The sequence below is a fragment of the Piliocolobus tephrosceles genome, chromosome 9, assembly GCF_002776525.5.
Source record: "Piliocolobus tephrosceles isolate RC106 chromosome 9, ASM277652v3, whole genome shotgun sequence".
NCBI classification, from domain to species: Eukaryota; Metazoa; Chordata; class Mammalia; order Primates; family Cercopithecidae; genus Piliocolobus; species Piliocolobus tephrosceles.
This window is the reverse complement of record NC_045442.1, coordinates 125,372,237-125,380,634: the sequence shown is the minus strand read 5'-3', so window position 1 is coordinate 125,380,634 and position 8,398 is coordinate 125,372,237. Positions and strand designations below refer to the sequence as shown.

The 8,398-nt window shown below is 46.6% G+C and overlaps 1 protein-coding gene across 1 annotated transcript in view; it reads left to right on the top strand.

Annotated features, from left to right (window-relative positions):
• Positions 1-7,494: 7,494 nt before the first annotated feature.
• Positions 7,495-8,398, top strand: part of RBM17 (RNA binding motif protein 17) — a 28,046-nt gene continuing 27,142 nt past the window's right edge. Inside the window, exon 1 of the mRNA XM_023230541.3 lies at positions 7,495-7,696. The gene's annotated coding sequence lies outside the window, so the exon portion shown is untranslated. The remainder of the gene's footprint in view (positions 7,697-8,398) is intronic.

The following is an 8,398-nucleotide window of genomic DNA, read 5'->3' as shown; positions in this document are numbered from 1 at the left end:
GAGCACGAAGTAGTTAACTTGTCGGAAGTCTCTGTAAGACACATGAGCTGAAGACAGTGGGAGGGGACTCTTAATAATATGCCGGGGGCTGCCACATCCATAAAAATGTTGGAATCCACTGGTCAGGGGTGTGCTGGGACACACACACCAAGTGACATACCCAGTTGTCTCTGACACCCTTTTTTTTTTTTTTTTTTGAGACAGAGTCTTGCTCTGTTGCCCAGGCTGGAGTGCAGTGGTGTGATCTTTCCTCACTGCAGCCTCTGCCTCCCAGGTTCAAGCGATTCTCCTGCCTCAGCCTCCTGAGTAGCTGGGACTACAGCTACCTTTTGTAGAATATCAATGGAACCTAGCAACAGCCGTCCAATCCCATGGTCCTTAGAGATATCATTTTCCCACACTTCTCAAACACCTAACACCACGCACCAGCTAGTGCCCTACCTTGCCCAGGTATCCCATCGCGGCACACCTGAAAAGTTTGCTAAAATTATGACTGTCCATGTCCGTTGAGGTTTGCTGTCTTTTCTTGGTCTCTCCATCTGGGCCTTTTATGTTTTTGGCAGGTTCTGTTATCTGATGTCCTACTTTCACGGCAACCTCTGCTCTAATTTGCTGAGCATAATCAGCCCAGGTCTCACCTCCTTTTCCCACCATATTGTCCCTTAAATCTCTGCTTTAAGCTCTTAGTTTATAGAGGCTACCACTCTATTACATTAACAAAATCTATGACTGTATACTTGGCCCGGGTGTTTGTTCCATCACAATCTCTTTCTGGGGCTATTTACTGTCCCCCTTTTTTCTTGGTTTAACATTGTGTTGATCTGTGTTGGGTACATTTTTTCATTTTTGTGGAAATTCCTGAGTCAATTCCTTCCTAAACAAGCCATTTATATGGGTGTGGGTAGGGAATATCCCGAGATCCTGGTCAAGAGTAGCAGAAATTCTTAGACACAGGGAGGATGTGTGTAGAATCTGTTCTTTTAGCCTTTATTTCACTCCATCAGCAGCTGCAAAGATGTTTACAGTTTCTTTCCTTTACTTACCTCAGTCACAGTCCGCTTCCTGCAAAAGTGTGATTCCTCATCCCCCAGATCAGTGCCTCTTCTGCTTCTCCTGCATTGCAAATGCAGCAAGGAGCACACCCCATTTCTATTGGTCCAAGCAAGGGAATGTTGACTTTGCTCATCTACGTAAGCCTCTTACTGTGCAGGGCTGTGCTATTCTGGTGCCTGAGGTATTCAGCACAGGGAGTGTTATCCTGTCCTGTTTTTCTTTGCCTGCATATGGCAGACATTTCCTGTAGTCTAGAGTCAGACACGTATTCTGGTTAAAGACCGAGTCTGCGCTTCTGTTTCTCATCCATCTGTGGCTTCAGGTGATATCTAAGATGACAAAGAGCAGTGCCAACTCAACTTTTCCCTTTTAAAACTCCAGGGCTTGCTAAACCCTGGTAGTAAATAGAATTCTTAGTCAAAGCCAAATAGAATTCTTAATTAATAAACTATGATACAGATCTAGGATGAGTTTCTAAGAAACTAGACTCAGAAATTCCAAGATGGAATTCAAACATTTTAGGGAGTCATCCCAAATTTCCAGGTCTTACCTGAATGTTGTTAGAAATAAAAATGCTATCTTAGACTTGCAAATATGTTTCCCTGTATAGAGACGGTGTGTCACAGTGAGTTGGGACTCTGCTCATGTTTCTCTAGGAGAGCAAGGTGTGGAATTTCAGAGGACGGCTTTGGAACCTGGGAACTCTGGGTCCAGGTATTTACGACCTTGGGGAAATAGCTTCAAGCTGCCAAATGGAGATGATCACAGCTACCATGTAAAGCCTATAGGAGGATTACATTGGCTCAAATATGTAAATCACTCTTCCCAGAGCCTGGTGCATAGGAAGTACTTGTTAAACAAAATTATTGTCAGAGTGGGAAGAATGGCAGAGTTCCAATGGGACTGGGGAGACTAAACAGTACTGTGCCAGAGATACGCCTGGTGGGAGCATCGCCGTCCTGCTCATTATTTAAATCATCTTCCCCTCATGAAGCAGCTTAAGATACTAAAAAGCACACTAACCCCAGTCAGGCAAACCTGGGTCCTCATCACAGTTCAGTTACTCACTGGTTGTCTGACTTCAGCAAACTCCCTAACCTCTCTGAGGATCAGTTTCCAGGTCTGAAAAATGTGCATAACAGCACTGGTCCTGTTGAGTCATTGGGAACGCGTGAGGAGGATTTACATTAAAACCCCTGGCACACGGTTGGCAGTAGTTCTCCCCGACTCTCCTAGGAATGTTTTTCCTCTGTGCTGAGCTGTTGTCGCTGCTCTTTGCAACACTTTTGCTCCACGGAGGGGGAGGATGTAACTTGAAAGGGTTACTAATCCCTCGAAACCCTCAGATCACAGATAAACTCATTTCCCGATCATGCCACGTAAGCCAATGATCTGGCTTTGATAACCTGATCACACGTTGGGGACCACATTAAGGTTGCCACTCAAAGCTGTACTCCTGTTCAAAGTGTTGGAGCAAGGTTTGCTGTTCTGCCCCTGTTCTCTGGGGATAGCACTAAAGGGCACAATGGAAAGGATAACAGTGCCCCAAGGAGACATCACTCACAGGTGAAGCTCTTGGCCTCACTGGCCAAAGAGTGGGAACCTCCCAGCTGGAAAAGGATAAAAACAGTTTATCATTTTATTGAGCATTTTAGGTGTGTGCATATGTACACTTGGCACTTAAAAAATATCCACATGAGACCAGGTGCAGGCTTATGCCTGTAACCTCAACACTTTGGGAGGCTGACGTGGTGGATGACTTGGGCTCAGGAGATCAAGAACAGCCTAGGCAATATGGCAAAACCCCCTCTCTACAAAAAAATACAAAAGAACTAGCCGGGCACGGTGGTGCACGCCTGTAGCTCCACCTACTCGGGAAGCTGAGACGGGAGGATTGTGTGAGCCTGGGAGTTCCGGGCTGCAGTGAGCAGTGGTTGTGCCACTGCACTCCAGCCTGGGAGACAGAGAGTCCCTGTCTCAAAAATATATCAAATTAAAAAATATCCATATGAAAGTCATAAATTGCACACAAAATTATATTTTTAAAAAAGTAAATTTCTTATTGAAAAGATTAGTTTTCAACTGATCACTGCAATTAAAAAATGCATGAAAATCTTGTCAAACAAGCAGAACAGGCACCAGTTAGGTGGAAGATGAATTAAAATTTAAAAAAGATTTCAGAAAATTCTATGTACTTTAAAAGTTGATAATCTCCTTCGTTATATTTTTACTTTTATTTTTCTCTTTTTTGAGATAGAGTCTCACTCTGTAGCCCAGGCTGGAGTACAGTGGTGAGATCTCAGCTTACTGCAACCTCTGCCTCCCAGGTTTGAGCGAGTCTCCTGCCTCAGCCTCCCAAGTAGCTGGGATTATAAGTGCCAGCCACCATGCCCGGCTAATTTTTGTATTTTTAGGAGAGACGGGGTTCTACCATGTTGGCCAGGCTGGTGTCGAACTCCTGACCTCAAGTAATCCATCTGCCTCAGCTTCCCAAAGTGCTGGGATTACAAACGTGAGCCACTGCCAGCCTTCTTTCATTATTTTTATTATGAAAGCAATGTAAGCATATTACTCGGAGATAAAAAAATGCAAACAAGCAAAAAAATTTAAATGAAAAATCCTTATAATCTCTATCTGGATTCAACCATATCGGCAAATATCTTATAGATACTTTGTATATATTTATATATTTTTAAAACAAAAATGGGATCCTTCCATGTAAATTATTTGTCTCTCAACATAATTGAATTTCCCTAAGTTGTTATTGTTCGCTAGTTTGTTCCTACGTTTTTGCTATTAGAAACCTTACAGAGCAGGAATAACTGTAGAGAATGATTTAAAAAGACAAATATAGTGAAAAACACTTAAACATTTCTGAAATGGGCCAGGCGTGGCGGCTCATACCTGTAATCCCAGCACTTTGGGAGGCCGAGGCGAACCGATCACTTGAGGTCAGGAGTTTGAGACCAGCCTGGCCAACATGGTAAAACACTGTCTCCACCAAAACTACAAAAATTAGCCAGGTGTCGTGGCAGGCATCTGTAGTCCCACCTACTCAGGAGGCTGAGGTAGGAGAATTGCTTGAACCCGGGAGGTGGAGGTTGCAGTGAGCCCAGATGAGGCCATTGCACTCCAGGCTGGGCAACAAGAGCGAGACTCCGTCTCAAAAAAAAAAAAAAAAAGAAAGAAAAATTTCTGAAATGGATGAAGGTGCTTAGAGATATACACGCCTGTAATCCCAGCACTTTGGGAGGCCGAGGTGGGCGGATCACCGGAGGTCAGGAGTTCGAGACCAGCCTGGCCAACACGGTGAAACCCCCGTCTCTACTAAAAATGCAAAAAAATTAGCCGGTGTTGTGGCGGGCGTCTGTAGTCTCAGCTACTTGAGAGGGAGGCTGAGGTAGGAGAATGACGTGAACCCGGGAGGCGGAACTTGCAGTGAGCCGAGATCGCCCCACTGCACTCCAGCCTGGGCCAGAGCAAGACTCCGTCTGAAAAAAAAAAAATTAGCCGGGCATGGTGGCGGGCACCTGTAATCCCAGCTACTTAGGAAGCTGAGGCAGGAGAATCGCTTGAACCCAGGAGACGGAGATTGCAGTGAGCCGAGATTGCGCCACTGCACTCCAGCCTGGGCGACAAGAGCAAGACTCCGTCTCAAAAAAAAAAAAAAAAAAAGATATAAAAAAGGAGACAAAAATCATTCTCCACGGTGCACCGAAAGCATATCTACACACAGAATCCTTGGGAATACTAATTTTTTATCAAAATATAATCTGATCAAATTGTCTTAACTGGCTTATCTTCCCTCCAGGGCCTGCACCTGTTTCTTTTCCCTGTTTCGGGGTCTCCTCGGCTCCATCCATGCTGCATACTGTAGCGTTTCACCCAGCCTTTCCTGCTAGCCCGAACACCACCCTTATCTTCTTTCTTCCTGGAACAGCTGCCCTGCTAATTCCCTTTCCATGAATTCTACCATGTGCTGCCTGCCTGCCTGCCTGCCTCCCGCCAGGCGCTGAGCACAGCTGGAGATCACACGACTTGTTTACACAGGTATCACTACCTATGTTTGCTCTGCAGCCTCGAGGGGGCGCCCCAGGGCCTCTGTCTTGTCCCTCTTCTAAAACTCCACCGTTGTGTGTGTGCTTCCTGGTAGTTGCGTGGCCTGGGTTCTGTTCCTCCATTGGGTTAAGCTTTGGATTCTCAGTGCATAAAAGAAAGATATTTGTTACTGTTGACAGAAAATGCAGGCAAGCATGAGACTGCTCACGTGCTAGGAAATGAAGTAAGGCAGCTTTCCTTCTGGAAGTTAAACTAGAAAATTCCTAAATGGTCTGTAAACCAAAAAGTTACTTGTGTATGTATGATGAAATGATTTGGGAACAAATGCACAAATTTTCAACCAAAAAGGGAGGAAGGAGTGGTCTCAGACTGCAGAGTGGAGACGCCAAGCAGATTAGGGAGTACGGGTAGACAGCAGATTCAACCTGGAGGAAGCCCTGCAGTTCTGGGCCTCCTAATCAGGGCCTTTGCACACCCACCCGTGCTTTGATCAGGGAGTGGGGAGAGACCCAGTCTAGATAATTTGTATCTTTGCTCTTCTTCCTTTTTCTGTTTACACACTATTACTTTCTGCTTCTTTTATTGACCAAGTACTTCCTTCTGCTTTTCACATTTTTATTTTATTTCCAGTTTCTTGCACAAGGGCTTAATTCACTTAGTTTATTCCAAGTTTTTAGTTGATACAAAAACTTAAAACCATAAATTTTCCTCTTAGTACTATCTGAGCTAAATCCCATGAGTATGTCGTTTTCATACTTTTCTAGATATTATGTTATTTTGATTTTGTTTTCCTTTTTGGTCCAAGTGTTATTTAAGCATTTAAAAATTTTTAAGGGGTAGGCATGTTTATTTTCTGTTTTTTTTCATTAATTTCTACTTTTATTGAATTGCTGCAGATAATATTACCCATATGATTCTACTTATTGGACTATATTAAGATTTTTCTCTGTGGTCTAAAATAGGACTAATTGCTGTGAATATTCCTTAGACACTGGAAAAGATGTTATGCCTATTTAGGGGACAGCGTTTGATATCTATCATAGGAATTGTATTTTTAGTTCTTCTCAATCCTCATTTACTTTTTGTACCCTTAGTCTGGCAAGGAGTGTGCCAATTATTTCTGCCTATTCATTCACTCTTACAGTGTTTGCTATGAATAATGAGATTATGTGATTTGGTGCAAAGATTTTCCTACTTTTCCTATTTTTTTCTTGATTGTGAATTGTGCTCCTCAACATTATAAAATGCCCTTCTTACTCTTACTTAATGCTTTTTGCCCTGAAATCAACATTTGAGTAAGTTGTTTGTGATTCCTGATTTTTTAAATTTTTTTTTGCATTTTCCTGGTATATCTTTTCCAATCTTGTATTTTTCAAACTCAGAATAACTTTAGCAATTTCGTGTCTACAATACTGAGTTGCATGATGGTTTGAGCTCCAATCTGAGGTTGTAGTTTTTTAATAGGTAAGCTTAGGTCTATATTTCTTCTTGTGAGACATTTGGTCTTGTTCTGTCATATAGTTTGGTTATGCTTTCTGTTTTGTAACTTTTTCAAATGTTTCCCTATATTGGTTTGTTTTGCTGTGGTTGCGTGTGTGTGTGTGTGTGTGTGCATGTATGTGTGGATTATTTGAAAACTTTGTAGTTTTGTTCTGGGTTACCCTCAGAATTATACCATCCCATGACGTCTTTAATCCTCTCTTTCTTTACATTGTCTTTTGTCTCTCCACTATATTTCTTTTTTCCTCCATTTCCCGTTTTCTTAATCACTGGATTTTAATGGATTATAGTAACTTTCTTGGTATATTCCTTCAGACTAAGACGTCTGCTTAAATCTCTACTATTTGATTTATCGGCTTGAACCCTATTTGACACCCAATTACAGATGTAAAAATCATATTAACCCGAAGTCCCACGTTCCCTTCCCCTCCCTACTTCTGTCAGCGATGTCGTTTTTAAAGACCGAGGCTTTATAGCATTGACATTCTTTTCTGTACCCCTAATCGCGGCATCTGTTTCCTTAATCTTACGCTTAATCCCGTGCTCCTTGCCATCCTTTTGCAGCATGTCGCCTCTGCAGACTTATTTTCAACTTTTTGCTTATATAGGAGTGGTTTTGAATGAATGAGAGCGAGGGGCCTGGAGGGACTTCGCCCACCTCCCCATCAGAAAGCCCGGCCTCGGACCACTTCTCCTCCTCACCATCTGGGGGCGCTGCCGCGCTCCCCAAACCTTGTGGAATTTCGAAAATGTGCGCCAGGGCGACACCTCTTGATGGTAGAAGAAGACGCCGGCGGAGGGGAGCGTGCAGTGCGGTCCTCCCGCCGGCAGGGGGCAGTGCGGCAAGGCGCCGTCGGCGCAGGCGCAGAGGCCGAAGCAGGCGCAGGCGCAGGCGCGGCGCAGGCGCGGGCGCGCTCTCCCGGCAGCCCGCGCTCCCTGACCCCGCGCCGCAGAGCGCCCTGAGGACTCAGCGGAGGGTGGGCGCCGCCGAGGCCTCGTGCCGCCGGCGGGTTTCCGCGGAGTGCCGCCCGGCTCCGCGCTGCCGCCGCCGCGGCCCATGGGCAGAGTCGGCCGGGCGGGCCAGGTAAGTCGCACCCCGGCGGCCCCGGGTGGGCGGCCTGGCGGGACCTGAGGCGGGCGCGCCTTCCCGGGAGGCGCCGGACGCAAGGCCGCGGCTTTAGGCCTGTCGCGAGGGGCGGGGGCCGGGCCAGCGCAGCCCGAGCCACCGGGGGCGTCCGTCCCCGCGGCGGGCCCTGGTCTCCCCGCGCGGCTGCAGCCCGGGACCCTCCGCCCGCCGCCGCCTCCGGTGACCCGGGCCCTGACCTTCTCCCTCTTCCACTCCTCCGCCTCCTGTCTGCCTCTGGCTCTTTGGTACTGAAGAGCGTTTCTCCTTCGCCTCGTGGACCACATCCTGACGAAGTTGTCCGGTCACTAGACCCCAGTAGCCCGGAGCGTGTCCCGCCTGACCCCGCACACTTGCCCCTCTCCGGGGCTCGGAGAAAGAAGCCGGTTCCTCCCCGGGTCTCAGAACTGGGAGTGCAGGCGTCGTTTCCCAGACTCCAGAGCTCCCTAGGACAGGAATGCAGCCCTGACCCCGGCGTCGCCTCCGCTCGTGCTGTTTGAGCGGTGTTTCCGCGCTCACGTCCGACCCCAAGCAGTCTTTGAGCTTCACCTTTTGCCCAGAGGATGTGTAATGATCGGAGAATGCGGGTGGAATGAGGTTCTGCCCCTGCTTGCGGGAGTTTGGTTTCTAGGACAGCAGGCGTGAAAACCCAGGCCCGGGTTG